This window comes from Strongylocentrotus purpuratus, unplaced genomic scaffold (assembly GCF_000002235.5).
Source record: "Strongylocentrotus purpuratus isolate Spur 01 unplaced genomic scaffold, Spur_5.0 spur5_scaffold_6, whole genome shotgun sequence".
NCBI classification, from domain to species: domain Eukaryota; kingdom Metazoa; phylum Echinodermata; class Echinoidea; order Camarodonta; family Strongylocentrotidae; genus Strongylocentrotus; species Strongylocentrotus purpuratus.
In genome coordinates, this window is record NW_022145612.1 from 8,700,969 (window position 1) to 8,728,333 (window position 27,365).

Consider the following 27,365-nt stretch of genomic DNA (forward strand, 5'->3'; position numbering starts at 1 on the left):
CAAACTAAGTGATCCCTAATAATAATAATAATAATAATAGGCATTTATATAGCGCTGTCAATCTAGAAATTCGTGGATTTGTACATTCAGAGATTAACGATGATCACGTATAGTATAAACCTTAACCCCACTGTTATATCGGGAAAGAATCTTAATCAGGAATTGTTCGGGTCATTATTTACTCAATATAAATTAGATGGAGAAAATGTGCAAGTAATACGATAACGTCATTCATTACTGTTCTTTTTTTTAAATCTTATTATTTTTCTGATTCTATTTCTTTCTTAGCAAGCAAAATCGAATACATTTTATTGTACAAAATACTGCAAAATCATATTTCATGAAACTCAATCAGAAATACTTAACCTTTTTATTAAATACATGAAAGTGAACGCTTGATGAATTGATAAAGGCAAAGTATTTCCAAAATGATATTGTTCTTGCTTTCATAATTCATTTCGATTTTCTTAGGCGCTCATTTTTCAATGCTACTAATAAATAATATAAATATTAATTGTTTATAGTTGTGTAAAGTGATCGATTTCTTCAATTATGACGGTAAAAAAACAGCAAATCTCCCTATTTGAAACTTATTGTTCTCTGTCTTTCTTTTGCTGTCAGAGGGAGAAGAAACGAGTGCTATTTCTATACAACGAGCAACTTAGGAAAAGGGCGGGATTCCTAAAACATGCTCGTATTAAAGTGCGCCGAATGGTCAAGGAGCAGAATCTCATGGTGAGTTAGTGAGAGATTAATAAGAGGAATCGTAAAGACTTTTGAATTACATAGGGAAAATGATAACTGCTATCCTCCCCTGAGTCCCCCCCCCCCACCCTCCGTGGAAATGGAGATGAATTTATCGCCTGTTTGACTTGTGATAATTTTGCTCCTGTTTTGGTACAGCGCCTGTTCAATAATTTTGATTCTTTATCATGATTCTTTCAAATAGATGGGATTTAATAATTAACATCTACTATGATAGGGGTACTGTACAATAGACTTGCAGAACAACAACTTATTACCATTCTTGATTTCATGTTAATACAATTTTCATATAAACGTACGACATGTCATATACAAGTATTCATTTAAGTATTCCAAACATGCTTCTTAAACAAAAGGTTTATCTAGTCTACTCCGAAGGTCTTGATAAAACCAGCGCATTTTAGAGGTATATCTGACGTGACAGCAGCGCATCGGGATATGGATCGGGATCGGGATCGGGATCGGGATCTTGAATATTATGGCCATTTCCCTCCTTAAATGTTACTGCCTACGCAAAAATGGAAGGATATTCAAATATGAAAATGATTCGGTAGACAATTACTAAGTAACTTATGCTTAGAAGCAACTTCGACGAATCCCCAAAAGGTATCATCAGCTACTGTATAACGTGTGCAAGGTAGCAGCTTAATTCTCAAATCTTTCATATTATATCTAGCGGACGTATTTCATGTCAGAAAAGCTCCCAGCCTCTTCTAAAGTTTATCTCAGCGTCCAGCGGTATTTAATCCTACAGATTGCGTATGTTCGTCTGTGGTCAGTTGCTCGACGTCTGCCCAACTTTTAGACCAGTTTACTAACATATTCAAGTTAAGGAATGTTTCTTTCCTGGGGGCCTATAGTGACGAATTATTGCGATAACCTGTTATTAATGAATGAACTATAATACTTGGAATCCGGTCTGCACACACATTACTTGTTTCTATGTCGGGCAGGATACCTACATTTTGTTATCGCGATCTGTATTCAATATGCGTGGGTTCACTGCATCACGCACAAATCTTTCGCCTTTTACTAAAGATTTCCGTGCAGAGGACCGCTATGTTCGGTATTTAACAATTTATCGTTGCTTCGTCTTCGGACGAGGCTATAAAAGAATAATGCAAAGAAAGATATCACATATTTCACTGTAGTGACGAATTATTGCAATAACCTGTTATTAATGAAAGAACTACAATACTTGGAATCCGGTCTGCGTACATTTCTTTTTTCTATGTCGGGCAGGCCTCGTGCAAGTATCCAGGATTTCAAGAACAACCTTTGTTTAAAAAAACATATGCATAACGTTTGAATCTTTTTGTCAACCGGTCTCATGATAATAGGGACTTTTAGATTTGCACGACGAGAACGTGGACTGTCACGTGTGACGTCCTTTCAAGGCACTGGCAGTGCCCAGAAGTGCCTTAAAAGGACGTCAAATTGCCTTAAAAGGATGTCACACATAGCAGTCCACGTTCTCGTCGTCAAAACTAAAAGTCCCTGTAAGCTAGGAAGTAGGCTACACTCTCTTATCATTCAAATATTTGTAATTAAGAATAACAATTTATCTATAAAAGAACAATGCAAAGAAAGGTATCAAATATTTCACTATAGTGACGAATTATTGCAATAACCTGTTATTAATAAAAAAAAAAAAACTACAATACTTGAAATCCGGTCTGCGTACATTTATTTTTTTCTATGTCGGGCAAGCCTCGTAAAGGTATCCAGGATTTCAAGAATAATCTTTGTTTAAAAAAACATATGCATAACGTTTGAATCTTTTAGTCAACCGGTTTCATGATAATAGGGACTTTTAGATTTGTCCAACGAGAACGTGGACTGTCACGTGTGACATCCTTTTAAGGCACTGGCAGTGCCCAGAAGTGCCTTAAAAGGACGTCAAATTGCCTTAAAAGGATGTCACACATAGCAGTCCACGTTCTCGTCGTCAAAACTAAAATTCCCTGTTAGCTAGGACGTAGGCTACACTCTCTTATCATTCAAATATTTGTAATTATAACAAGAATGCCGTGTTCTACGGGTGAAGAAAATCTACTAACCATTGATTTACTAAACTTCTTATAGCTACATTTTGTTATCGCAATCTTTATTCAATATTCGTGGGTTCACTGCATCACGCACAAATCTTTCGCCTTTTACTAAAGATTTCCGTGCAGAGGACCGCTATGATCGGTATATAACAATTTATCATTGCCTCGTCTTCAGACGAGGCTATGAAAGAATAATGCAAAGAAAGATATCACATATTTCACTATAGTGACGAATTATTGCAATAACCTGTTATTAATGAATGAACTATAATACTTGGAATCCGATCTGCACACATTATTTGTTTCTATGTCGGGCAAGCCTCGTGCAAGTATCCAGGATTTCAGGAATAATCTTTGTTTAAAAAAACAGTATGCATTACGTTGACATGTTTTAGTAAACCGGACCGCTCTTTTGATAATAGCTAGGACGTAAGGCATAATCTATTATCATTCAAATATTTGTAATTAGAATAAGAATGGCACGTTCTACGGGTTAAGAAAATCTACTAACCATTGATTTACTAAACTTCTTATAGCTACATTTTGTTATCGCAATCTTTATTCAATATCCGTGGGTTCACTGCATCACGCACAAATCTTTCGCCTTTTACTAAAGATTTCCGTGCAGAGGACCGCTATGATCGGTATATAACAATTTATTGTTGCCTCGTCTTCGGACGAGGCTATAAAAGAATAATGCAAAGAAAGATATCACATATTTCACTATAGTGACGAATTATTGCAATAACCTGTTATTAATGAAAGAACTACAATACTTGGAATCCGTTCTGCGTACATTTCTTTTTTTCTATGTCGGGCAAGCCTCGTGCAAGAACCCAGGATTTCAAGAATAACCTTTGTTTAAAAAACAGTATGTATAACGTTTGAATCTTTTAGTCAACCGGTCTCATGATAGGGACTTTTAGATTTGCACGACGAGAATGTGGACTGTCACGTGTGGCATCCTTTTAAGGCACTGGCAGTGCCCGGAAGTGCCTTAAAAGGACGTCAAATTGCCTTAAAAGGATGTCACACATAGCAGTCCACGTTCTCGTCGTCAAAACTAAATTTCCCTGTTAGCTAGGACGTAGGCTACACTCTCTTATCATTCAAATATTCGTAATTAGAATAAGAATGGCACGTTCTACGGGTTAAGAAAATCTACTAACCATTGATTTACTAAACTTCTTATACCTACATTTTGTTATCGCGATCTTTACTCAATATCCGTGGGTTCACTGCATCACGCACAAATCTTTCGCCTTTTACTAAAGATTTCCGTGCAGAGGACCGCTATGATCGGTATATAACAATTTATCGTTGCCTCGTCTTCGGACGAGGCTATAAAAGAATAATGCAAAGAAAGATATCACATATTTCACTATGATACTGTAGACAATTACTGAGTGATTTACGCTTTGAAGCAATTTCGACGACTTCCCAAAAGGTATCATCAGCTACAGTACTGTATAACATGCGCAAGGTGCAATGCAATGTTTTTTTCCTGGTGACCTATGGTGACGAGTTAATGCAATTACCTGTTATTCATTAATGAACTACATACTCTGAATCCGGTCTGCACACATTACTTGTTTCTATGTCGGGCAGGCCTCAGGCAAGCATCCCGGATTTGAAGAACAACCTTTGTTTAGTAAAACAGTATGCATAACGTTGGAATCTTATAGTAATCCGGACCGGTCTTTTGATAATAGCTTGGACGTAGGGCACAATCTTTTATCATTTAAATATTCGTAATTAGAATAAGAATGCCACGTTCTACGGGTTAAGAAAATCTACTAACCATTGATTTATTAAACTTCTTATACCTACATTTTGTTATCGCGATCTTTACTCAATATCCGTGGGTTCACTGCATCACGCACAAATCTTTCGCCTTTTACTAAAGATTTCCGTGCAGAGGACCGCTATGATCGGTATATAACAATTTATCGTTGCCTTGTCTTCGGACGAGGCCATCAAAGAATAATGCAAAGAAAGATATCACATATTTCACTATAATACTGTAGACAATTACTGAGTGATTTATGCTTTGAAGCGCAAGGTAGCAGCTTAATTCTCAAATCTTTCATATTATATTTAGCGGACGTATTTCATGTCAGAAAAGTTCTCAAACTCTTCTGAAGTTTATCTCAGCGTCCAACAGCCCATGCCGACTGGTATTTAATCCTACAGATTGCGTACGTTCGTCTGTGGTTAGTTGCTCGACATCTGCGCAACTTTTAGACCAGTTTACTTATATAATCAACTTGATGATTGTTTCTTTCCTGGGGACCTATAGTGACGACTTATTGCATTTTCATGTTATTCATGAATGAATTACAATACTTGGAATCCGGTCTGCACACATTACTTGTTTCTATGCCGGGCAGGGCTCAGGCAATTAGCATCCAGGATGTCAAGAACAACCTTTGTTTAGTAAAACAGTATGCATAACGTTGGAACCTTTTCGTAATCCGGACCGGTCTTTTGATAATAGCTTGGACGTAGGGCACAATCTTTTATCATTTAAATATTCGTAATTAGAATAAGAATGCCACGTTCTACGGGTTAAGAAAATCTACTAACCATTGATTTATTAAACTTCTTATACCTACATTTTGTTATCGCGATCTTTACTCAATATCCGTGGGTTCACTGCATCACGCACAAATCTTTCGCCTTTTACTAAAGATTTCCGTGCAGAGGACCGCTATGATCGGTATATAACAATTTATCATTGCCTCGTCTTCGGACGAGGCCATCAAAGAATAATGCAAAGAAAGATATCACATATTTCACTATGATACTGTAGACAATTACTGAGTGATTTATGCTTTGAAGCAATTTCGACGACTTCCCAAAAGGTATCATCAGCTACAGTACTGTTAACTTGTGCAAGGTGCAATGCAATGTTTTTTTCCTGGGGACCTATGGTGACGAGTTAATGCAATTACCTGTTATTCATTAATGAACTACATACTTTGAATCCGGTCTGCACACATTACTTGTTTCTATGTCGGGCAGGCCTCAGGCAAGCATCCCGGATTTCAAGAACCACCTTTGTTTAGTAAAACAGTATGCATAACGTTGGAATCTTATAGTAATCCGGACCGGTCTTTTGATAATAGCTTGGACGTAGGGCACAATCTTTTATCATTTAAATATTCGTAATTAGAATAAGAATGCAACGTTCTACGGGTTAAGAAAATCTACTAACCATTGATTTATTAAACTTCTTATATCTACATTTTGTTATCGCGATCTTTACTCAATATCCGTGGGTTCACTGCATCACGCACAAATCTTTCGCCTTTTACTAAAGATTTCCGTGCAGAGGACCGCTATGATCGGTATATAACAATTTATCGTTGCCTCGTCTTCGGACGAGGCTATAAAAGAATAATGCAAAGAAAGATATCACATATTTCACTATGATTCTGTAGACAATTACTTAGTAATTTATGCTTTGAAGCAATTGGTACCATCAGCTAATGTATAACGTGTGAAAGGTAGCAGCTTAATTCTCAAATCTTTCATATTATATTTAGCGGACGTATTTCATGTCAGAAAAGTTCTCAAACTCTTCTGAAGTTTATCTCAGCGTCCAACAGCCCATGCCGACTGGTATTTAATCCTACAGATTGCGTACGTTCGTCTGTGGTTAGTTGCTCGACATCTGCGCAACTTTTAGACCAGTTTACTTATATAATCAACTTGATGATTGTTTCTTTCCTGGGGACCTATAGTGACGACTTATTGCATTTTCATGTTATTCATGAATGAACTACAATACTTGGAATCCGGTCTGCACACATTACTTGTTTCTATGCCGGGCAGGGCTCAAGCAATTAGCATCCAGGATGTCAAGAACAACCTTTGTTTAGTAAAACAGTATGCATAACGTTGGAATCCTTTAGTAATCCGGACCGGTCTTTTGATAATAGCTTGGACGTAGGGCACAATCTTTTATCATTTAAATATTCGTAATTAGAATAAGAATGCCACTTTCTACGGGTTAAGAAAATCTACTAACCATTGATTTATTAAACTTCTTATACCTAAATTTTGTTATCGCGATCTTTACTCAATATCCGTGGGTTCACTGCATCACGCACAAATCTTTCGCCTTTTACTAAAGATTTCCGTGCAGAGGACCGCTATGATCGGTATATAACAATTTATCATTGCCTTGTCTTCGGACGAGGCCATCAAAGAATAATGCAAAGAAAGATATCACATATTTCACTATGATACTGTAGACAATTACTGAGTGATTTATGCTTTGAAACAATTTCGACGACTTCCCAAAAGGTATCATCAGCTACAGTACTGTTAACTTGTGCAAGGTGCAATGCAATGTTTTTTTCCTGGGGACCTATGGTGACGAGTTAATGCAATTACCTGTTATTCATTAATGAACTACATACTTTGAATCCGGTCTGCACACATTACTTGTTTCTATGTCGGGCAGGCCTCAGGCAAGCATCCCGGATTTCAAGAACCACCTTTGTTTAGTAAAACAGTATGCATAACGTTGGAATCTTATAGTAATCCGGACCGGTCTTTTGATAATAGCTTGGACGTAGGGCACAATCTTTTATCATTTAAATATTCGTAATTAGAATAAGAATGCAACGTTCTACGGGTTAAGAAAATCTACTAACCATTGATTTATTAAACTTCTTATATCTACATTTTGTTATCGCGATCTTTACTCAATATCCGTGGGTTCACTGCATCACGCACAAATCTTTCGCCTTTTACTAAAGATTTCCGTGCAGAGGACCGCTATGATCGGTATATAACAATTTATCGTTGCCTCGTCTTCGGACGAGGCTATAAAAGAATAATGCAAAGAAAGATATCACATATTTCACTATGATTCTGTAGACAATTACTTAGTAATTTATGCTTTGAAGCAATTGGTACCATCAGCTAATGTATAACGTGTGAAAGGTAGCAGCTTAATTCTCAAATCTTTCATATTATATTTAGCGGACGTATTTCATGTCAGAAAAGTTCTCAAACTCTACTGAAGTTTATCTCAGCGTCCAACAGCCCATGCCGACTGGTATTTAATCCTACAGATTGCGTACGTTCGTCTGTGGTTAGTTGCTCGACATCTGCGCAACTTTTAGACCAGTTTACTTATATAATCAACTTGATGATTGTTTCTTTCCTGGGGACCTATAGTGACGACTTATTGCATTTTCATGTTATTCATGAATGAACTACAATACTTGGAATCCGGTCTGCACACATTACTTGTTTCTATGCCGGGCAGGGCTCAAGCAATTAGCATCCAGGATGTCAAGAACAACCTTTGTTTAGTAAAACAGTATGCATAACGTTGGAACTTTTTCGTAATCCGGACCGGTCTTTTGATAATAGCTTGGACGTAGGGCACAATCTTTTATCATTTAAATATTCGTAATTAGAATAAGAATGCCACGTTCTACGGGTTAAGAAAATCTACTAACCATTGATTTATTAAACTTCTTATACCTAAATTATGTTATCGCGATCTTTACTCAATATCCGTGGGTTCACTGCATCACGCACAAATCTTTCGCCTTTTACTAAAGATTTCCGTGCAGAGGACCGCTATGATCGGTATATAACAATTTATCATTGCCTTGTCTTCGGACGAGGCCATCAAAGAATAATGCAAAGAAAGATATCACATATTTCACTATGATACTGTAGACAATTACTGAGTGATTTATGCTTTGAAGCAATTTCGACGACTTCCCAAAAGGTATCATCAGCTACAGTACTGTTAACTTGTGCAAGGTGCAATGCAATGTTTTTTTCCTGGGGACCTATGGTGACGAGTTAATGCAATTACCTGTTATTCATTAATGAACTACATACTTTGAATCCGGTCTGCACACATTACTTGTTTCTATGTCGGGCAGGCCTCAGGCAAGCATCCCGGGTTTCAAGAACCACCTTTGTTTAGTAAAACAGTATGCATAACGTTGGAATCTTATAGTAATCCGGACCGGTCTTTTGATAATAGCTTGGACGTAGGGCACAATCTTTTATCATTTAAATATTCGTAATTAGAATAAGAATGCCACGTTCTACGGGTTACGAAAATCTACTAACCATTGATTTATTAAACTTCTTATACCTACATTTTGTTATCGCGATCTTTACTCAATATCCGTGGGTTCACTGCATCACGCACAAATCTTTCGCCTTTTACTAAAGATTTCCGTGCAGAGGACCGCTATGATCGGTATATAACAATTTATCGTTGCCTCGTCTTCGGACGAGGCTATAAAAGAATAATGCAAAGAAAGATATCACATATTTCACTATGATTCTGTAGACAATTACTGAGTGATTTATGCTTTGAAGCAATTTCGACGACTTCCCAAAAAGGTATCATCAGCTACAGTACTGTTAACTTGTGCAAGGTGCAATGCAATGTTTTTTTCCTGGGGACCTATGGTGACGAGTTAATGCAATTACCTGTTATTCATTAATGAACTACATACTTTGAATCCGGTCTGCACACATTACTTGTTTCTATGTCGGGCAGGCCTCAGGCAAGCATCCCGGATTTCAAGAACCACCTTTGTTTAGTAAAACAGTATGCATAACGTTGGAATCTTATAGTAATCCGGACCGGTCTTTTGATAATAGCTTGGACGTAGGGCACAATCTTTTATCATTTAAATATTCGTAATTAGAATAAGAATGCCACGTTCTACGGGTTAAGAAAATCTACTAACCATTGATTTATTAAACTTCTTATACCTACATTTTGTTATCGCGATCTTTACTCAATATCCGTGGGTTCACTGCATCACGCACAAATCTTTCGCCTTTTACTAAAGATTTCCGTGCAGAGGACCGCTATGATCGGTATATAACAATTTATCGTTGCCTCGTCTTCGGACGAGGCTATAAAAGAATAATGCAAAGAAAGATATCACATATTTCACTATGATTCTGTAGACAATTACTGAGTAATTTATGCTTTGAAGCAATTGGTACCATCAGCTACTGTATAACGTGTGCAAGGTAGCAGCTTAATTCTCAAATCTTTCATTATATATTTAGCGGACGTATTTCATGTCAGAAAAGTTCTCAAACTCTACTGAAGTTTATCTCAGCGTCCAACAGCCCATGCCGACTGGTATTTAATCCTACAGATTGCGTACGTTCGTCTGTGGTTAGTCGCTCGACATCTGCGCAACTTTTAGACCAGTTTACATATATAATCAACTTGATGATTGTTTCTTTCCTGGGGACCTATAGTGACGACTTATTGCATTTTCATGTTATTCAAGAATGAACTACAATACTCTGAATCCGGTCTGCACACATTACTTGTTTCTATGCCGGGCAGGGCTCAAGCAATTAGCATCCAGGATGTCAAGAACAACCTTTGTTTAGTAAAACAGTATGCATAACGTTGGAATCCTTTAGTAATCCGGACCGGTCTTTTGATAATAGCTTGGACGTAGGGCACAATCTTTTATCATTTAAATATTCGTAATTAGAATAAGAATGCCACTTTCTTCGGGTTAAGAAAATCTACTAACCATTGATTTATTAAACTTCTTATACCTAAATTTTGTTATCGCGATCTCTACTCAATATCCGTGGGTTCACTGCATCACGCACAAATCTTTCGCCTTTTACTAAAGATTTCCGTGCAGAGGACCGCTATGATCGGTATATAACAATTTATCATTGCCTTGTCTTCGGACGAGGCCATCAAAGAATAATGCAAAGAAAGATATCACATATTTCACTATGATACTGTAGACAATTACTGAGTGATTTATGCTTTGAAGCAATTTCGACGACTTCCCAAAAGGTATCATCAGCTACAGTACTGTTAACTTGTGCAAGGTGCAATGCAATGTTTTTTTCCTGGGGACCTATGGTGACGAGTTAATGCAATTACCTGTTATTCATTAATGAACTACATACTTTGAATCCGGTCTGCACACATTACTTGTTTCTATGTCGGGCAGGCCTCAGGCAAGCATCCCGGATTTCAAGAACCACCTTTGTTTAGTAAAACAGTATGCATAACGTTGGAATCTTATAGTAATCCGGACCGGTCTTTTGATAATAGCTTGGACGTAGGGCACAATCTTTTATCATTTAAATATTCGTAATTAGAATAAGAATGCCACGTTCTACGGGTTACGAAAATCTACTAACCATTGATTTATTAAACTTCTTATACCTACATTTTGTTATCGCGATCTTTACTCAATATCCGTGGGTTCACTGCATCACGCACAAATCTTTCGCCTTTTACTAAAGATTTCCGTGCAGAGGACCGCTATGATCGGTATATAACAATTTATCATTGCCTCGTCTTCGGACGAGGCCATCAAAGAATAATGCAAAGAAAGATATCACATATTTCACTATGATACTGTAGACAATTACTGAGTGATTTATGCTTTGAAACAATTTCGACGACTTCCCAAAAGGTATCATCAGCTACAGTACTGTTAACTTGTGCAAGGTGCAATGCAATGTTTTTTTCCTGGGGACCTATGGTGACGAGTTAATGCAATTACCTGTTATTCATTAATGAACTACATACTTTGAATCCGGTCTGCACACATTACTTGTTTCTATGTCGGGCAGGCCTCAGGCAAGCATCCCGGATTTCAAGAACCACCTTTGTTTAGTAAAACAGTATGCATAACGTTGGAATCTTATAGTAATCCGGACCGGTCTTTTGATAATAGCTTGGACGTAGGGCACAATCTTTTATCATTTAAATATTCGTAATTAGAATAAGAATGCAACGTTCTACGGGTTAAGAAAATCTACTAACCATTGATTTATTAAACTTCTTATATCTACATTTTGTTATCGCGATCTTTACTCAATATCCGTGGGTTCACTGCATCACGCACAAATCTTTCGCCTTTTACTAAAGATTTCCGTGCAGAGGACCGCTATGATCGGTATATAACAATTTATCGTTGCCTCGTCTTCGGACGAGGCTATAAAAGAATAATGCAAAGAAAGATATCACATATTTCACTATGATTCTGTAGACAATTACTTAGTAATTTATGCTTTGAAGCAATTGGTACCATCAGCTAATGTATAACGTGTGAAAGGTAGCAGCTTAATTCTCAAATCTTTCATATTATATTTAGCGGACGTATTTCATGTCAGAAAAGTTCTCAAACTCTACTGAAGTTTATCTCAGCGTCCAACAGCCCATGCCGACTGGTATTTAATCCTACAGATTGCGTACGTTCGTCTGTGGTTAGTTGCTCGACATCTGCGCAACTTTTAGACCAGTTTACTTATATAATCAACTTGATGATTGTTTCTTTCCTGGGGACCTATAGTGACGACTTATTGCATTTTCATGTTATTCATGAATGAACTACAATACTTGGAATCCGGTCTGCACACATTACTTGTTTCTATGCCGGGCAGGGCTCAAGCAATTAGCATCCAGGATGTCAAGAACAACCTTTGTTTAGTAAAACAGTATGCATAACGTTGGAACCTTTTCGTAATCCGGACCGGTCTTTTGATAATAGCTTGGACGTAGGGCACAATCTTTTATCATTTAAATATTCGTAATTAGAATAAGAATGCCACGTTCTACGGGTTAAGAAAATCTACTAACCATTGATTTATTAAACTTCTTATACCTAAATTATGTTATCGCGATCTTTACTCAATATCCGTGGGTTCACTGCATCACGCACAAATCTTTCGCCTTTTACTAAAGATTTCCGTGCAGAGGACCGCTATGATCGGTATATAACAATTTATCATTGCCTTGTCTTCGGACGAGGCCATCAAAGAATAATGCAAAGAAAGATATCACATATTTCACTATGATACTGTAGACAATTACTGAGTGATTTATGCTTTGAAGCAATTTCGACAACTTCCCAAAAGGTATCATCAGCTACAGTACTGTTAACTTGTGCAAGGTGCAATGCAATGTTTTTTTCCTGGGGACCTATGGTGACGAGTTAATGCAATTACCTGTTATTCATTAATGAACTACATACTTTGAATCCGGTCTGCACACATTACTTGTTTCTATGTCGGGCAGGCCTCAGGCAAGCATCCCGGGTTTCAAGAACCACCTTTGTTTAGTAAAACAGTATGCATAACGTTGGAATCTTATAGTAATCCGGACCGGTCTTTTGATAATAGCTTGGACGTAGGGCACAATCTTTTATCATTTAAATATTCGTAATTAGAATAAGAATGCCACGTTCTACGGGTTACGAAAATCTACTAACCATTGATTTATTAAACTTCTTATACCTACATTTTGTTATCGCGATCTTTACTCAATATCCGTGGGTTCACTGCATCACGCACAAATCTTTCGCCTTTTACTAAAGATTTCCGTGCAGAGGACCGCTATGATCGGTATATAACAATTTATCGTTGCCTCGTCTTCGGACGAGGCTATAAAAGAATAATGCAAAGAAAGATATCACATATTTCACTATGATTCTGTAGACAATTACTGAGTGATTTATGCTTTGAAGCAATTTCGACGACTTCCCAAAAAGGTATCATCAGCTACAGTACTGTTAACTTGTGCAAGGTGCAATGCAATGTTTTTTTCCTGGGGACCTATGGTGACGAGTTAATGCAATTACCTGTTATTCATTAATGAACTACATACTTTGAATCCGGTCTGCACACATTACTTGTTTCTATGTCGGGCAGGCCTCAGGCAAGCATCCCGGATTTCAAGAACCACCTTTGTTTAGTAAAACAGTATGCATAACGTTGGAATCTTATAGTAATCCGGACCGGTCTTTTGATAATAGCTTGGACGTAGGGCACAATCTTTTATCATTTAAATATTCGTAATTAGAATAAGAATGCCACGTTCTACGGGTTAAGAAAATCTACTAACCATTGATTTATTAAACTTCTTATACCTACATTTTGTTATCGCGATCTTTACTCAATATCCGTGGGTTCACTGCATCACGCACAAATCTTTCGCCTTTTACTAAAGATTTCCGTGCAGAGGACCGCTATGATCGGTATATAACAATTTATCGTTGCCTCGTCTTCGGACGAGGCTATAAAAGAATAATGCAAAGAAAGATATCACATATTTCACTATGATTCTGTAGACAATTACTGAGTAATTTATGCTTTGAAGCAATTGGTACCATCAGCTACTGTATAACGTGTGCAAGGTAGCAGCTTAATTCTCAAATCTTTCATATTATATTTAGCGGACGTATTTCATGTCAGAAAAGTTCTCAAACTCTACTGAAGTTTATCTCAGCGTCCAACAGCCCATGCCGACTGGTATTTAATCCTACAGATTGCGTACGTTCGTCTGTGGTTAGTCGCTCGACATCTGCGCAACTTTTAGACCAGTTTACATATATAATCAACTTGATGATTGTTTCTTTCCTGGGGACCTATAGTGACGACTTATTGCATTTTCATGTTATTCAAGAATGAACTACAATACTCTGAATCCGGTCTGCACACATTACTTGTTTCTATGCCGGGCAGGGCTCAAGCAATTAGCATCCAGGATGTCAAGAACAACCTTTGTTTAGTAAAACAGTATGCATAACGTTGGAATCCTTTAGTAATCCGGACCGGTCTTTTGATAATAGCTTGGACGTAGGGCACAATCTTTTATCATTTAAATATTCGTAATTAGAATAAGAATGCCACTTTCTTCGGGTTAAGAAAATCTACTAACCATTGATTTATTAAACTTCTTATACCTAAATTTTGTTATCGCGATCTCTACTCAATATCCGTGGGTTCACTGCATCACGCACAAATCTTTCGCCTTTTACTAAAGATTTCCGTGCAGAGGACCGCTATGATCGGTATATAACAATTTATCATTGCCTTGTCTTCGGACGAGGCCATCAAAGAATAATGCAAAGAAAGATATCACATATTTCACTATGATACTGTAGACAATTACTGAGTGATTTATGCTTTGAAGCAATTTCGACGACTTCCCAAAAGGTATCATCAGCTACAGTACTGTTAACTTGTGCAAGGTGCAATGCAATGTTTTTTTCCTGGGGACCTATGGTGACGAGTTAATGCAATTACCTGTTATTCATTAATGAACTACATACTTTGAATCCGGTCTGCACACATTACTTGTTTCTATGTCGGGCAGGCCTCAGGCAAGCATCCCGGATTTCAAGAACCACCTTTGTTTAGTAAAACAGTATGCATAACGTTGGAATCTTATAGTAATCCGGACCGGTCTTTTGATAATAGCTTGGACGTAGGGCACAATCTTTTATCATTTAAATATTCGTAATTAGAATAAGAATGCCACGTTCTACGGGTTACGAAAATCTACTAACCATTGATTTATTAAACTTCTTATACCTACATTTTGTTATCGCGATCTTTACTCAATATCCGTGGGTTCACTGCATCACGCACAAATCTTTCGCCTTTTACTAAAGATTTCCGTGCAGAGGACCGCTATGATCGGTATATAACAATTTATCATTGCCTCGTCTTCGGACGAGGCCATCAAAGAATAATGCAAAGAAAGATATCACATATTTCACTATGATACTGTAGACAATTACTGAGTGATTTATGCTTTGAAACAATTTCGACGACTTCCCAAAAGGTATCATCAGCTACAGTACTGTTAACTTGTGCAAGGTGCAATGCAATGTTTTTTTCCTGGGGACCTATGGTGACGAGTTAATGCAATTACCTGTTATTCATTAATGAACTACATACTTTGAATCCGGTCTGCACACATTACTTGTTTCTATGTCGGGCAGGCCTCAGGCAAGCATCCCGGATTTCAAGAACCACCTTTGTTTAGTAAAACAGTATGCATAACGTTGGAATCTTATAGTAATCCGGACCGGTCTTTTGATAATAGCTTGGACGTAGGGCACAATCTTTTATCATTTAAATATTCGTAATTAGAATAAGAATGCAACGTTCTACGGGTTAAGAAAATCTACTAACCATTGATTTATTAAACTTCTTATATCTACATTTTGTTATCGCGATCTTTACTCAATATCCGTGGGTTCACTGCATCACGCACAAATCTTTCGCCTTTTACTAAAGATTTCCGTGCAGAGGACCGCTATGATCGGTATATAACAATTTATCGTTGCCTCGTCTTCGGACGAGGCTATAAAAGAATAATGCAAAGAAAGATATCACATATTTCACTATGATTCTGTAGACAATTACTTAGTAATTTATGCTTTGAAGCAATTGGTACCATCAGCTAATGTATAACGTGTGAAAGGTAGCAGCTTAATTCTCAAATCTTTCATATTATATTTAGCGGACGTATTTCATGTCAGAAAAGTTCTCAAACTCTACTGAAGTTTATCTCAGCGTCCAACAGCCCATGCCGACTGGTATTTAATCCTACAGATTGCGTACGTTCGTCTGTGGTTAGTTGCTCGACATCTGCGCAACTTTTAGACCAGTTTACTTATATAATCAACTTGATGATTGTTTCTTTCCTGGGGACCTATAGTGACGACTTATTGCATTTTCATGTTATTCATGAATGAACTACAATACTTGGAATCCGGTCTGCACACATTACTTGTTTCTATGCCGGGCAGGGCTCAAGCAATTAGCATCCAGGATGTCAAGAACAACCTTTGTTTAGTAAAACAGTATGCATAACGTTGGAACCTTTTCGTAATCCGGACCGGTCTTTTGATAATAGCTTGGACGTAGGGCACAATCTTTTATCATTTAAATATTCGTAATTAGAATAAGAATGCCACGTTCTACGGGTTAAGAAAATCTACTAACCATTGATTTATTAAACTTCTTATACCTAAATTATGTTATCGCGATCTTTACTCAATATCCGTGGGTTCACTGCATCACGCACAAATCTTTCGCCTTTTACTAAAGATTTCCGTGCAGAGGACCGCTATGATCGGTATATAACAATTTATCATTGCCTTGTCTTCGGACGAGGCCATCAAAGAATAATGCAAAGAAAGATATCACATATTTCACTATGATACTGTAGACAATTACTGAGTGATTTATGCTTTGAAGCAATTTCGACAACTTCCCAAAAGGTATCATCAGCTACAGTACTGTTAACTTGTGCAAGGTGCAATGCAATGTTTTTTTCCTGGGGACCTATGGTGACGAGTTAATGCAATTACCTGTTATTCATTAATGAACTACATACTTTGAATCCGGTCTGCACACATTACTTGTTTCTATGTCGGGCAGGCCTCAGGCAAGCATCCCGGGTTTCAAGAACCACCTTTGTTTAGTAAAACAGTATGCATAACGTTGGAATCTTATAGTAATCCGGACCGGTCTTTTGATAATAGCTTGGACGTAGGGCACAATCTTTTATCATTTAAATATTCGTAATTAGAATAAGAATGCCACGTTCTACGGGTTACGAAAATCTACTAACCATTGATTTATTAAACTTCTTATACCTACATTTTGTTATCGCGATCTTTACTCAATATCCGTGGGTTCACTGCATCACGCACAAATCTTTCGCCTTTTACTAAAGATTTCCGTGCAGAGGACCGCTATGATCGGTATATAACAATTTATCGTTGCCTCGTCTTCGGACGAGGCTATAAAAGAATAATGCAAAGAAAGATATCACATATTTCACTATGATTCTGTAGACAATTACTGAGTGATTTATGCTTTGAAGCAATTTCGACGACTTCCCAAAAAGGTATCATCAGCTACAGTACTGTTAACTTGTGCAAGGTGCAATGCAATGTTTTTTTCCTGGGGACCTATGGTGACGAGTTAATGCAATTACCTGTTATTCATTAATGAACTACATACTTTGAATCCGGTCTGCACACATTACTTGTTTCTATGTCGGGCAGGCCTCAGGCAAGCATCCCGGATTTCAAGAACCACCTTTGTTTAGTAAAACAGTATGCATAACGTTGGAATCTTATAGTAATCCGGACCGGTCTTTTGATAATAGCTTGGACGTAGGGCACAATCTTTTATCATTTAAATATTCGTAATTAGAATAAGAATGCCACGTTCTACGGGTTAAGAAAATCTACTAACCATTGATTTATTAAACTTCTTATACCTACATTTTGTTATCGCGATCTTTACTCAATATCCGTGGGTTCACTGCATCACGCACAAATCTTTCGCCTTTTACTAAAGATTTCCGTGCAGAGGACCGCTATGATCGGTATATAACAATTTATCGTTGCCTCGTCTTCGGACGAGGCTATAAAAGAATAATGCAAAGAAAGATATCACATATTTCACTATGATTCTGTAGACAATTACTGAGTAATTTATGCTTTGAAGCAATTGGTACCATCAGCTACTGTATAACGTGTGCAAGGTAGCAGCTTAATTCTCAAATCTTTCATATTATATTTAGCGGACGTATTTCATGTCAGAAAAGTTCTCAAACTCTACTGAAGTTTATCTCAGCGTCCAACAGCCCATGCCGACTGGTATTTAATCCTACAGATTGCGTACGTTCGTCTGTGGTTAGTCGCTCGACATCTGCGCAACTTTTAGACCAGTTTACATATATAATCAACTTGATGATTGTTTCTTTCCTGGGGACCTATAGTGACGACTTATTGCATTTTCATGTTATTCAAGAATGAACTACAATACTCTGAATCCGGTCTGCACACATTACTTGTTTCTATGCCGGGCAGGGCTCAAGCAATTAGCATCCAGGATGTCAAGAACAACCTTTGTTTAGTAAAACAGTATGCATAACGTTGGAATCCTTTAGTAATCCGGACCGGTCTTTTGATAAAAGCTTGGACGTAGGGCACAATCTTTTATCATTTAAATATTCGTAATTAGAATAAGAATGCCACTTTCTTCGGGTTAAGAAAATCTACTAACCATTGATTTATTAAACTTCTTATACCTAAATTTTGTTATCGCGATCTCTACTCAATATCCGTGGGTTCACTGCATCACGCACAAATCTTTCGCCTTTTACTAAAGATTTCCGTGCAGAGGACCGCTATGATCGGTATATAACAATTTATCATTGCCTTGTCTTCGGACGAGGCCATCAAAGAATAATGCAAAGAAAGATATCACATATTTCACTATGATACTGTAGACAATTACTGAGTGATTTATGCTTTGAAGCAATTTCGACGACTTCCCAAAAGGTATCATCAGCTACAGTACTGTTAACTTGTGCAAGGTGCAATGCAATGTTTTTTTCCTGGGGACCTATGGTGACGAGTTAATGCAATTACCTGTTATTCATTAATGAACTACATACTTTGAATCCGGTCTGCACACATTACTTGTTTCTATGTCGGGCAGGCCTCAGGCAAGCATCCCGGATTTCAAGAACCACCTTTGTTTAGTAAAACAGTATGCATAACGTTGGAATCTTATAGTAATCCGGACCGGTCTTTTGATAATAGCTTGGACGTAGGGCACAATCTTTTATCATTTAAATATTCGTAATTAGAAAAAGAATGCCACGTTCTACGGGTTAAGAAAATCTACTAACCATTGATTTATTAAACTTCTTATACCTACATTTTGTTATCGCGATCTTTACTCAATATCCGTGGGTTCACTGCATCACGCACAAATCTTTCGCCTTTTACTAAAGATTTCCGTTCAGAGGACCGCTATGATCGGTATATAACAATTTATCGTTGCCTCGTCTTCGGACGAGGCTATAAAAGAATAATGCAAAGAAAGATATCACATATTTCACTATGATTCTGTAGACAATTACTGAGTAATTTATGCTTTGAAGCAATTGGTACCATCAGCTACTGTATAACGTGTGCAAGGTAGCAGCTTAATTCTCAAATCTTTCATATTATATTTAGCGGACGTATTTCATGTCAGAAAAGTTCTCAAACTCTACTGAAGTTTATCTCAGCGTCCAACAGCCCATGCCGACTGGTATTCAATCCTACAGATTGCGTACGTTCGTCTGTGGTTAGTCGCTCGACATCTGCGCAACTTTTAGACCAGTTTACATATATAATCAACTTGATGATTGTTTCTTTCCTGGGGACCTATAGTGACGACTTATTGCATTTTCATGTTATTCATGAATGAACTACAATACTCTGAATCCGGTCTGCACACATTACTTGTTTCTATGCCGGGCAGGGCTCAGGCAATTAGCATCCAGGATGTCAAGAACAACCTTTGTTTAGTAAAACAGTATGCATAACGTTGGAATCTTTTAGTAATCCGGACCGGTCTTTTGATAATAGCTTGGACGTAGGGCACAATCTTTTATCATTTAAATATTCGTAATTAGAATAAGAATGCCACGTTCTACGGGTTACGAAAATCTACTAACCATTGATTTATTAAACTTCTTATACCTACATTTTGTTATCGCGATCTTTACTCAATATCCGTGGGTTCACTGCATCACGCACAAATCTTTCGCCTTTTACTAAAGATTTCCGTGCAGAGGACCGCTATGATCGGTATATAACAATTTATCGTTGCCTCGTCTTCGGACGAGGCTATAAAAGAATAATGCAAAGAGGATATCACATATTTCACTATGATTCTGTAGATAATTACTGAGTAATTTATGCTTTGAAGCAATTGGTACCATTAGCTACTGTATAACGTGTGCAAGGTAGCAGCTTAATTCTCAAATCTTTCATATTATATTTAGCGGACGTATTTCATGTCAGAAAAGTTCTCAAACTCTTCTGAAGTTTATCTCAGCGTCCAACAGCCCATGCCGACTGGTATTTAATCCTACAGATTGCGTACGTTCGTCTGTGGTTAGTTGCTCGACATCTGCGCAACTTTTAGACCAGTTTACTGATATAATCAACTTGATGATTGTTTCTTTCCTGGGGACCTATAGTGACGACTTATTGCATTTTCATGTTATTCATGAATGAACTACAATACTTGGAATCCGGTCTGCACACATTACTTGTTTCTATATGCCGGGCAGGGCTGAGGCAATTAGCATCCAGGATGTCAAGAACAACCTTTGTTTAGTAAAACAGTATGCATAACGTTGGAATCTTTTAGTAATCCGGACCGGTCTTTTGATAATAGCTTGGACGTAGGGCACAATCTTTTATCATTTAAATATTCGTAATTAGAATAAGAATGCCACGTTCTACGGGTTACGAAAATCTAATAACCATTGATTTATTAAACTTCTTATACCTACATTTTGTTATCGCGATCTTTACTCAATATCCGTGGGTTCACTGCATCACGCACAAATCTTTCGCCTTTTACTAAAGATTTCCGTGCAGAGGACCGCTATGATCGGTATATAACAATTTATCGTTGCCTCGTCTTCGGACGAGGCTATAAAAGAATAATGCAAAGAAAGATATCACATATTTCACTATGATTCTGTAGACAATTACTGAGTGATTTATGCTTTGAAGCAATTTCGACGACTTCCCAAAAAGGTATCATCAGCTACAGTACTGTTAACTTGTGCAAGGTGCAATGCAATGTTTTTTTCCTGGGGACCTATGGTGACGAGTTAATGCAATTACCTGTTATTCATTAATGAACTACATACTTTGAATCCGGTCTGCACACATTACTTGTTTCTATGTCGGGCAGGCCTCAGGCAAGCATCTTGGATTTCAAGAACCACCTTTGTTTAGTAAAACAGTATGCATAACGTTGGAATCTTATAGTAATCCGGACCGGTCTTTTGATAATAGCTTGGACGTAGGGCACAATCTTTTATCATTTAAATATTCGTAATTAGAATAAGAATGCCACGTTCTACGGGTTAAGAAAATCTACTAACCATTGATTTATTAAACTTCTTATACCTACATTTTGTTATCGCGATCTTTACTCAATATCCGTGGGTTCACTGCATCACGCACAAATCTTTCGCCTTTTACTAAAGATTTCCATGCAGAGGACCGCTATGATCGGTATATAACAATTTATCGTTGCCTCGTCTTCGGACGAGGCTATAAAAGAATAATGCAAAGAAAGATATCACATATTTCACTATGATTCTGTAGACAATTACTGAGTAATTTATGCTTTGAAGCAATTGGTACCATCAGCTACTGTATTACGTGTGCAAGGTAGCAGCTTAATTCTCAAATCTTTCATATTATATTTAGCGGACGTATTTCATGTCAGAAAAGTTCTCAAACTCTACTGAAGTTTATCTCAGCGTCCAACAGCCCATGCCGACTGGTATTTAATCCTACAGATTGCGTACGTTCGTCTGTGGTTAGTCGCTCGACATCTGCGCAACTTTTAGACCAGTTTACTGATATAATCAACTTGATGATTGTTTCTTTCCTGGGGACCTATAGTGACGACTTATTGCATTTTCATGTCATTCATGAATGAACTACAATACTCTGAATCCGGTCTGCACACATTACTTGTTTCTATGCCGGGCAGGGCTCAAGCAATTAGCATCCAGGATGTCAAGAACAACCTTTGTTTAGTAAAACAGTATGCATAACGTTGGAATCTTTTAGTAATCCGGACCGGTCTTTTGATAATAGCTTGGACGTAGGGCACAATCTTTTATCATTTAAATATTCGTAATTAGAATAAGAATGCCACGTTCTACGGGTTACGAAAATCTACTAACCATTGATTTATTAAACTTCTTATACCTACATTTTGTTATCGCGATCTTTACTCAATATCCGTGGGTTCACTGCATCACGCACAAATCTTTCGCCTTTTACTAAAGATTTCCGTGCAGAGGACCGCTATGATCGGTATATAACAATTTATCGTTGCCTCGTCTTCGGACGAGGCTATAAAAGAATAATGCAAAGAAAGATATCACATATTTCACTATGATTCTGTAGACAATTACTGAGTGATTTATGCTTTGAAGCAATTTCGACGACTTCCCAAAAAGGTATCATCAGCTACAGTACTGTTAACTTGTGCAAGGTGCAATGCAATGTTTTTTTCCTGGGGACCTATGGTGATGAGTTAATGCAATTACCTGTTATTCATTAATGAACTACATACTTTGAATCCGGTCTGCACACATTACTTGTTTCTATGTCGGGCAGGCCTCAGGCAAGCATCTTGGATTTCAAGAACCACCTTTGTTTAGTAAAACAGTATGCATAACGTTGGAATCTTATAGTAATCCGGACCGGTCTTTTGATAATAGCTTGGACGTAGGGCACAATCTTTTATCATTTAAATATTCGTAATTAGAATAAGAATGCCACGTTCTACGGGTTAAGAAAATCTACTAACCATTGATTTATTAAACTTCTTATACCTACATTTTGTTATCGCGATCTTTACTCAATATCCGTGGGTTCACTGCATCACGCACAAATCTTTCGCCTTTTACTAAAGATTTCCATGCAGAGGACCGCTATGATCGGTATATAACAATTTATCGTTGCCTCGTCTTCGGACGAGGCTATAAAAGAATAATGCAAAGAAAGATATCACATATTTCACTATGATTCTGTAGACAATTACTGAGTAATTTATGCTTTGAAGCAATTGGTACCATCAGCTACTGTATTACGTGTGCAAGGTAGCAGCTTAATTCTCAAATCTTTCATATTATATTTAGCGGACGTATTTCATGTCAGAAAAGTTCTCAAACTCTACTGAAGTTTATCTCAGCGTCCAACAGCCCATGCCGACTGGTATTTAATCCTACAGATTGCGTACGTTCGTCTGTGGTTAGTCGCTCGACATCTGCGCAACTTTTAGACCAGTTTACTGATATAATCAACTTGATGATTGTTTCTTTCCTGGGGACCTATAGTGACGACTTATTGCATTTTCATGTCATTCATGAATGAACTACAATACTCTGAATCCGGTCTGCACACATTACTTGTTTCTATGCCGGGCAGGGCTCAAGCAATTAGCATCCAGGATGTCAAGAACAACCTTTGTTTAGTAAAACAGTATGCATAACGTTGGAATCTTTTAGTAATCCGGACCGGTCTTTTGATAATAGCTTGGACGTAGGGCACAATCTTTTATCATTTAAATATTCGTAATTAGAATAAGAATGCCACGTTCTACGGGTTACGAAAATCTACTAACCATTGATTTATTAAACTTCTTATACCTACATTTTGTTATCGCGATCTTTACTCAATATCCGTGGGTTCACTGCATCACGCACAAATCTTTCGCCTTTTACTAAAGATTTCCGTGCAGAGGACCGCTATGATCGGTATATAACAATTTATCGTTGCCTCGTCTACGGACGAGGCTATAAAAGAATAATGCAAAGAAAGATATCACATATTTCACTATGATACTGTAGACAATTACTGAGTGATTTATGCTTTGAAACAATTTCGACGACTTCCCAAAAGGTATCATCAGCTACAGTACTGTTAACTTGTGCAAGGTCCAATGCAATGTTTTTTTCCTGGGGACCTATGGTGACGAGTTAATGCAATTACCTGTTATTCATTAATGAACTACATACTTTGAATCCGGTCTGCACACATTACTTGTTTCTATGTCGGGCAGGCCTCAGGCAAGCATCCCGGATTTCAAGAACCACCTTTGTTTAGTAAAACAGTATGCATAACGTTGGAATCTTATAGTAATCCGGACCGGTCTTTTGATAATAGCTTGGACGTAGGGCACAATCTTTTATCATTTAAATATTCGTAATTAGAATAAGAATGCCACGTTCTACGGGTTAAGAAAATCTACTAACCATTGATTTACTAAACTTCTTATAGCTACATTTTGTTATCGCAATCTTTATTCAATATCCGTGGGTTCACTGCATCACGCACAAATCTTTCGCCTTTTACTAAAGATTTCCGTGCAGAGGACCGCTATGATCGGTATATAACAATTTATCGTTGCCTCGTCTTCGGACGAGGCTATAAAAGAATAATGCAAAGAAAGATATCACATATTTCACTATGATTCTGTAGACAATTACTGAGTAATTTATGCTTTGAAGCAATTGGTACCATCAGCTACTGTATAACGTGTGCAAGGTAGCAGCTTAATTCTCAAATCTTTCATATTATATTTAGCGGACGTATTTCATGTCAGAAAAGTTCTCAAACTCTACTGAAGTTTATCTCAGCGTCCAACAGCCCATGCCGACTGGTATTTAATCCTACAGATTGCGTACGTTCGTCTGTGGTTAGTCGCTCGACATCTGCGCAACTTTTAGACCAGTTTACTTATATAATCAACTTGATGATTGTTTCTTTCCTGGGGACCTATAGTGACGACTTATTGCATTTTCATGTTATTCATGAATGAACTACAATACTCTGAATCCGGTCTGCACACATTACCATTTTCTATGCCGGGCAGGGCTCAGGCAATTAGCATCTAGGATGTCAAGAACAACCTTTGTTTAGTAAAACAGTATGCATAACGTTGGAATCTTTTAGTAATCCGGACCGGTCTTTTGATAATAGCTTGGACGTAGGGCACAATCTTTTATCATTTAAATATTCGTAATTAGAATAAGAATGCCACGTTCTACGGGTTACGAAAATCTAATAACCATTGATTTATTAAACTTCTTATACCTACATTTTGTTATCGCGATCTTTACTCAATATCCGTGGGTTCACTGCATCACGCACAAATCTTTCGCCTTTTACTAAAGATTTCCGTGCAGAGGACCGCTATGATCGGTATATAACAATTTATCGTTGCCTCGTCTTCGGACGAGGCTATAAAAGAATAATGCAAAGAAAGATATCACATATTTCACTATGATTCTGTAGACAATTACTGAGTGATTTATGCTTTGAAGCAATTTCGACGACTTCCCAAAAAGGTATCATCAGCTACAGTACTGTTAACTTGTGCAAGGTGCAATGCAATGTTTTTTTCCTGGGGACCTATGGTGACGAGTTAATGCAATTACCTGTTATTCATTAATGAACTACATACTTTATATACCTTGGAAATATACCTTGGAAGTAGGCATTTAAAGTTAAAAACTTATTTGCCTCTCGTTGACATTCAGATGAAGAATCCATATTTTGGCACATGTTTAGTGGCGCTATACAGCAATTGACGAACATGGACAAGCACAGGACTCCTCTGGGTCAAATTGATCTTTTCTTGTTGACCAAAACTTCAACAAATTGGATTTAAATCTGTTTAGTGACTTGCTCTCCACAACTACAGAGGAGAGGTTGTTCCATTCATTGATACTTCTCTGTGAAAATGATCCATGTCTAAGCTTCGAGTAGACTTTCTTCTTAACGATCTTGTATCGATGGCCACGGGTTCTATTATCAGTTGGATGGTCAAAGAAGTGTGTACTTTGAATCCGGTCTGCACACATTACTTGTTTCTATGTCGGGCAGGCCTCAGGCAAGCATCTTGGATTTCAAGAACCACCTTTGTTTAGTAAAACAGTATGCATAACGTTGGAATCTTATAGTAATCCGGACCGGTCTTTTGATAATAGCTTGGACGTAGGGCACAATCTTTTATCATTTAAATATTCGTAATTAGAATAAGAATGCCACGTTCTACGGGTTAAGAAAATCTACTAACCATTGATTTATTAAACTTCTTATACCTACATTTTGTTATCGCGATCTTTACTCAATATCCGTGGGTTCACTGCATCACGCACAAATCTTTCGCCTTTTACTAAAGATTTCCATGCAGAGGACCGCTATGATCGGTATATAACAATTTATCGTTGCCTCGTCTTCGGACGAGGCTATAAAAGAATAATGCAAAGAAAGATATCACATATTTCACTATGATTCTGTAGACAATTACTGAGTAATTTATGCTTTGAAGCAATTGGTACCATCAGCTACTGTATTACGTGTGCAAGGTAGCAGCTTAATTCTCAAATCTTTCATATTATATTTAGCGGACGTATTTCATGTCAGAAAAGTTCTCAAACTCTACTGAAGTTTATCTCAGCGTCCAACAGCCCATGCCGACTGGTATTTAATCCTACAGATTGCGTACGTTCGTCTGTGGTTAGTCGCTCGACATCTGCGCAACTTTTAGACCAGTTTACTGATATAATCAACTTGATGATTGTTTCTTTCCTGGGGACCTATAGTGACGACTTATTGCATTTTCATGTCATTCATGAATGAACTACAATACTCTGAATCCGGTCTGCACACATTACTTGTTTCTATGCCGGGCAGGGCTCAAGCAATTAGCATCCAGGATGTCAAGAACAACCTTTGTTTAGTAAAACAGTATGCATAACGTTGGAATCTTTTAGTAATCCGGACCGGTCTTTTGATAATAGCTTGGACGTAGGGCACAATCTTTTATCATTTAAATATTCGTAATTAGAATAAGAATGCCACGTTCTACGGGTTACGAAAATCTACTAACCATTGATTTATTAAACTTCTTATACCTACATTTTGTTATCGCGATCTTTACTCAATATCCGTGGGTTCACTGCATCACGCACAAATCTTTCGCCTTTTACTAAAGATTTCCGTGCAGAGGACCGCTATGATCGGTATATAACAATTTATCGTTGCCTCGTCTTCGGACGAGGCTATAAAAGAATAATGCAAAGAAAGATATCACATATTTCACTATGATTCTGTAGACAATTACTGAGTGATT

The 27,365-nt window shown here is 37.5% G+C and overlaps 36 non-coding genes across 36 annotated transcripts; all 36 read left to right on the forward strand.

Moving 5' to 3' along the window:
* Positions 1-1,753: 1,753 nt before the first annotated feature.
* On the forward strand, positions 1,754-1,872 carry LOC115919556. The gene has a single exon (XR_004061910.1). It is a non-coding gene; the product is annotated as a U5 spliceosomal RNA (small nuclear RNA).
* A 1,008-nt stretch (positions 1,873-2,880) lies between these two features.
* Positions 2,881-2,999, forward strand: LOC115919614. Its single transcript, XR_004061963.1, has one exon. It is a non-coding gene; the product is annotated as a U5 spliceosomal RNA (small nuclear RNA).
* Positions 3,000-3,382: 383 nt separating this feature from the next.
* Positions 3,383-3,501, forward strand: LOC115919589. The gene has a single exon (XR_004061939.1). It is a non-coding gene; the product is annotated as a U5 spliceosomal RNA (small nuclear RNA).
* Positions 3,502-4,040: 539 nt separating this feature from the next.
* LOC115919600 lies at positions 4,041-4,159 on the forward strand. The gene has a single exon (XR_004061950.1). It is a non-coding gene; the product is annotated as a U5 spliceosomal RNA (small nuclear RNA).
* Positions 4,160-4,672: 513 nt separating this feature from the next.
* On the forward strand, positions 4,673-4,791 carry LOC115919603. The gene has a single exon (XR_004061953.1). It is a non-coding gene; the product is annotated as a U5 spliceosomal RNA (small nuclear RNA).
* Positions 4,792-5,457: 666 nt separating this feature from the next.
* On the forward strand, positions 5,458-5,576 carry LOC115919599. The gene has a single exon (XR_004061949.1). It is a non-coding gene; the product is annotated as a U5 spliceosomal RNA (small nuclear RNA).
* Positions 5,577-6,088: 512 nt separating this feature from the next.
* On the forward strand, positions 6,089-6,207 carry LOC115919612. The gene has a single exon (XR_004061961.1). It is a non-coding gene; the product is annotated as a U5 spliceosomal RNA (small nuclear RNA).
* A 697-nt stretch (positions 6,208-6,904) lies between these two features.
* Positions 6,905-7,023, forward strand: LOC115919604. Its single transcript, XR_004061954.1, has one exon. It is a non-coding gene; the product is annotated as a U5 spliceosomal RNA (small nuclear RNA).
* A 512-nt stretch (positions 7,024-7,535) lies between these two features.
* Positions 7,536-7,654, forward strand: LOC115919557. The gene has a single exon (XR_004061911.1). It is a non-coding gene; the product is annotated as a U5 spliceosomal RNA (small nuclear RNA).
* A 697-nt stretch (positions 7,655-8,351) lies between these two features.
* On the forward strand, positions 8,352-8,470 carry LOC115919605. The gene has a single exon (XR_004061955.1). It is a non-coding gene; the product is annotated as a U5 spliceosomal RNA (small nuclear RNA).
* Positions 8,471-8,982: 512 nt separating this feature from the next.
* On the forward strand, positions 8,983-9,101 carry LOC115919568. The gene has a single exon (XR_004061920.1). It is a non-coding gene; the product is annotated as a U5 spliceosomal RNA (small nuclear RNA).
* A 513-nt stretch (positions 9,102-9,614) lies between these two features.
* LOC115919569 lies at positions 9,615-9,733 on the forward strand. Its single transcript, XR_004061921.1, has one exon. It is a non-coding gene; the product is annotated as a U5 spliceosomal RNA (small nuclear RNA).
* A 697-nt stretch (positions 9,734-10,430) lies between these two features.
* On the forward strand, positions 10,431-10,549 carry LOC115919606. Its single transcript, XR_004061956.1, has one exon. It is a non-coding gene; the product is annotated as a U5 spliceosomal RNA (small nuclear RNA).
* A 512-nt stretch (positions 10,550-11,061) lies between these two features.
* On the forward strand, positions 11,062-11,180 carry LOC115919601. Its single transcript, XR_004061951.1, has one exon. It is a non-coding gene; the product is annotated as a U5 spliceosomal RNA (small nuclear RNA).
* A 512-nt stretch (positions 11,181-11,692) lies between these two features.
* On the forward strand, positions 11,693-11,811 carry LOC115919570. Its single transcript, XR_004061922.1, has one exon. It is a non-coding gene; the product is annotated as a U5 spliceosomal RNA (small nuclear RNA).
* Positions 11,812-12,508: 697 nt separating this feature from the next.
* On the forward strand, positions 12,509-12,627 carry LOC115919607. Its single transcript, XR_004061957.1, has one exon. It is a non-coding gene; the product is annotated as a U5 spliceosomal RNA (small nuclear RNA).
* A 512-nt stretch (positions 12,628-13,139) lies between these two features.
* Positions 13,140-13,258, forward strand: LOC115919571. Its single transcript, XR_004061923.1, has one exon. It is a non-coding gene; the product is annotated as a U5 spliceosomal RNA (small nuclear RNA).
* Positions 13,259-13,771: 513 nt separating this feature from the next.
* LOC115919572 lies at positions 13,772-13,890 on the forward strand. The gene has a single exon (XR_004061924.1). It is a non-coding gene; the product is annotated as a U5 spliceosomal RNA (small nuclear RNA).
* Positions 13,891-14,587: 697 nt separating this feature from the next.
* LOC115919608 lies at positions 14,588-14,706 on the forward strand. The gene has a single exon (XR_004061958.1). It is a non-coding gene; the product is annotated as a U5 spliceosomal RNA (small nuclear RNA).
* A 512-nt stretch (positions 14,707-15,218) lies between these two features.
* Positions 15,219-15,337, forward strand: LOC115919602. Its single transcript, XR_004061952.1, has one exon. It is a non-coding gene; the product is annotated as a U5 spliceosomal RNA (small nuclear RNA).
* Positions 15,338-15,849: 512 nt separating this feature from the next.
* Positions 15,850-15,968, forward strand: LOC115919573. Its single transcript, XR_004061925.1, has one exon. It is a non-coding gene; the product is annotated as a U5 spliceosomal RNA (small nuclear RNA).
* A 697-nt stretch (positions 15,969-16,665) lies between these two features.
* On the forward strand, positions 16,666-16,784 carry LOC115919610. Its single transcript, XR_004061959.1, has one exon. It is a non-coding gene; the product is annotated as a U5 spliceosomal RNA (small nuclear RNA).
* A 512-nt stretch (positions 16,785-17,296) lies between these two features.
* LOC115919574 lies at positions 17,297-17,415 on the forward strand. The gene has a single exon (XR_004061926.1). It is a non-coding gene; the product is annotated as a U5 spliceosomal RNA (small nuclear RNA).
* Positions 17,416-17,928: 513 nt separating this feature from the next.
* Positions 17,929-18,047, forward strand: LOC115919575. Its single transcript, XR_004061927.1, has one exon. It is a non-coding gene; the product is annotated as a U5 spliceosomal RNA (small nuclear RNA).
* Positions 18,048-18,744: 697 nt separating this feature from the next.
* LOC115919611 lies at positions 18,745-18,863 on the forward strand. The gene has a single exon (XR_004061960.1). It is a non-coding gene; the product is annotated as a U5 spliceosomal RNA (small nuclear RNA).
* Positions 18,864-19,375: 512 nt separating this feature from the next.
* LOC115919555 lies at positions 19,376-19,494 on the forward strand. Its single transcript, XR_004061909.1, has one exon. It is a non-coding gene; the product is annotated as a U5 spliceosomal RNA (small nuclear RNA).
* Positions 19,495-20,191: 697 nt separating this feature from the next.
* On the forward strand, positions 20,192-20,310 carry LOC115919576. Its single transcript, XR_004061928.1, has one exon. It is a non-coding gene; the product is annotated as a U5 spliceosomal RNA (small nuclear RNA).
* A 698-nt stretch (positions 20,311-21,008) lies between these two features.
* LOC115919579 lies at positions 21,009-21,127 on the forward strand. The gene has a single exon (XR_004061929.1). It is a non-coding gene; the product is annotated as a U5 spliceosomal RNA (small nuclear RNA).
* A 513-nt stretch (positions 21,128-21,640) lies between these two features.
* LOC115919615 lies at positions 21,641-21,759 on the forward strand. Its single transcript, XR_004061964.1, has one exon. It is a non-coding gene; the product is annotated as a U5 spliceosomal RNA (small nuclear RNA).
* A 697-nt stretch (positions 21,760-22,456) lies between these two features.
* Positions 22,457-22,575, forward strand: LOC115919580. The gene has a single exon (XR_004061930.1). It is a non-coding gene; the product is annotated as a U5 spliceosomal RNA (small nuclear RNA).
* Positions 22,576-23,088: 513 nt separating this feature from the next.
* On the forward strand, positions 23,089-23,207 carry LOC115919616. Its single transcript, XR_004061965.1, has one exon. It is a non-coding gene; the product is annotated as a U5 spliceosomal RNA (small nuclear RNA).
* Positions 23,208-23,904: 697 nt separating this feature from the next.
* On the forward strand, positions 23,905-24,023 carry LOC115919592. The gene has a single exon (XR_004061942.1). It is a non-coding gene; the product is annotated as a U5 spliceosomal RNA (small nuclear RNA).
* Positions 24,024-24,535: 512 nt separating this feature from the next.
* Positions 24,536-24,654, forward strand: LOC115919581. Its single transcript, XR_004061931.1, has one exon. It is a non-coding gene; the product is annotated as a U5 spliceosomal RNA (small nuclear RNA).
* Positions 24,655-25,351: 697 nt separating this feature from the next.
* Positions 25,352-25,470, forward strand: LOC115919582. Its single transcript, XR_004061932.1, has one exon. It is a non-coding gene; the product is annotated as a U5 spliceosomal RNA (small nuclear RNA).
* An 891-nt stretch (positions 25,471-26,361) lies between these two features.
* LOC115919617 lies at positions 26,362-26,480 on the forward strand. Its single transcript, XR_004061966.1, has one exon. It is a non-coding gene; the product is annotated as a U5 spliceosomal RNA (small nuclear RNA).
* A 697-nt stretch (positions 26,481-27,177) lies between these two features.
* Positions 27,178-27,296, forward strand: LOC115919583. Its single transcript, XR_004061933.1, has one exon. It is a non-coding gene; the product is annotated as a U5 spliceosomal RNA (small nuclear RNA).
* The last annotated feature ends 69 nt before the right edge of the window (positions 27,297-27,365 follow it).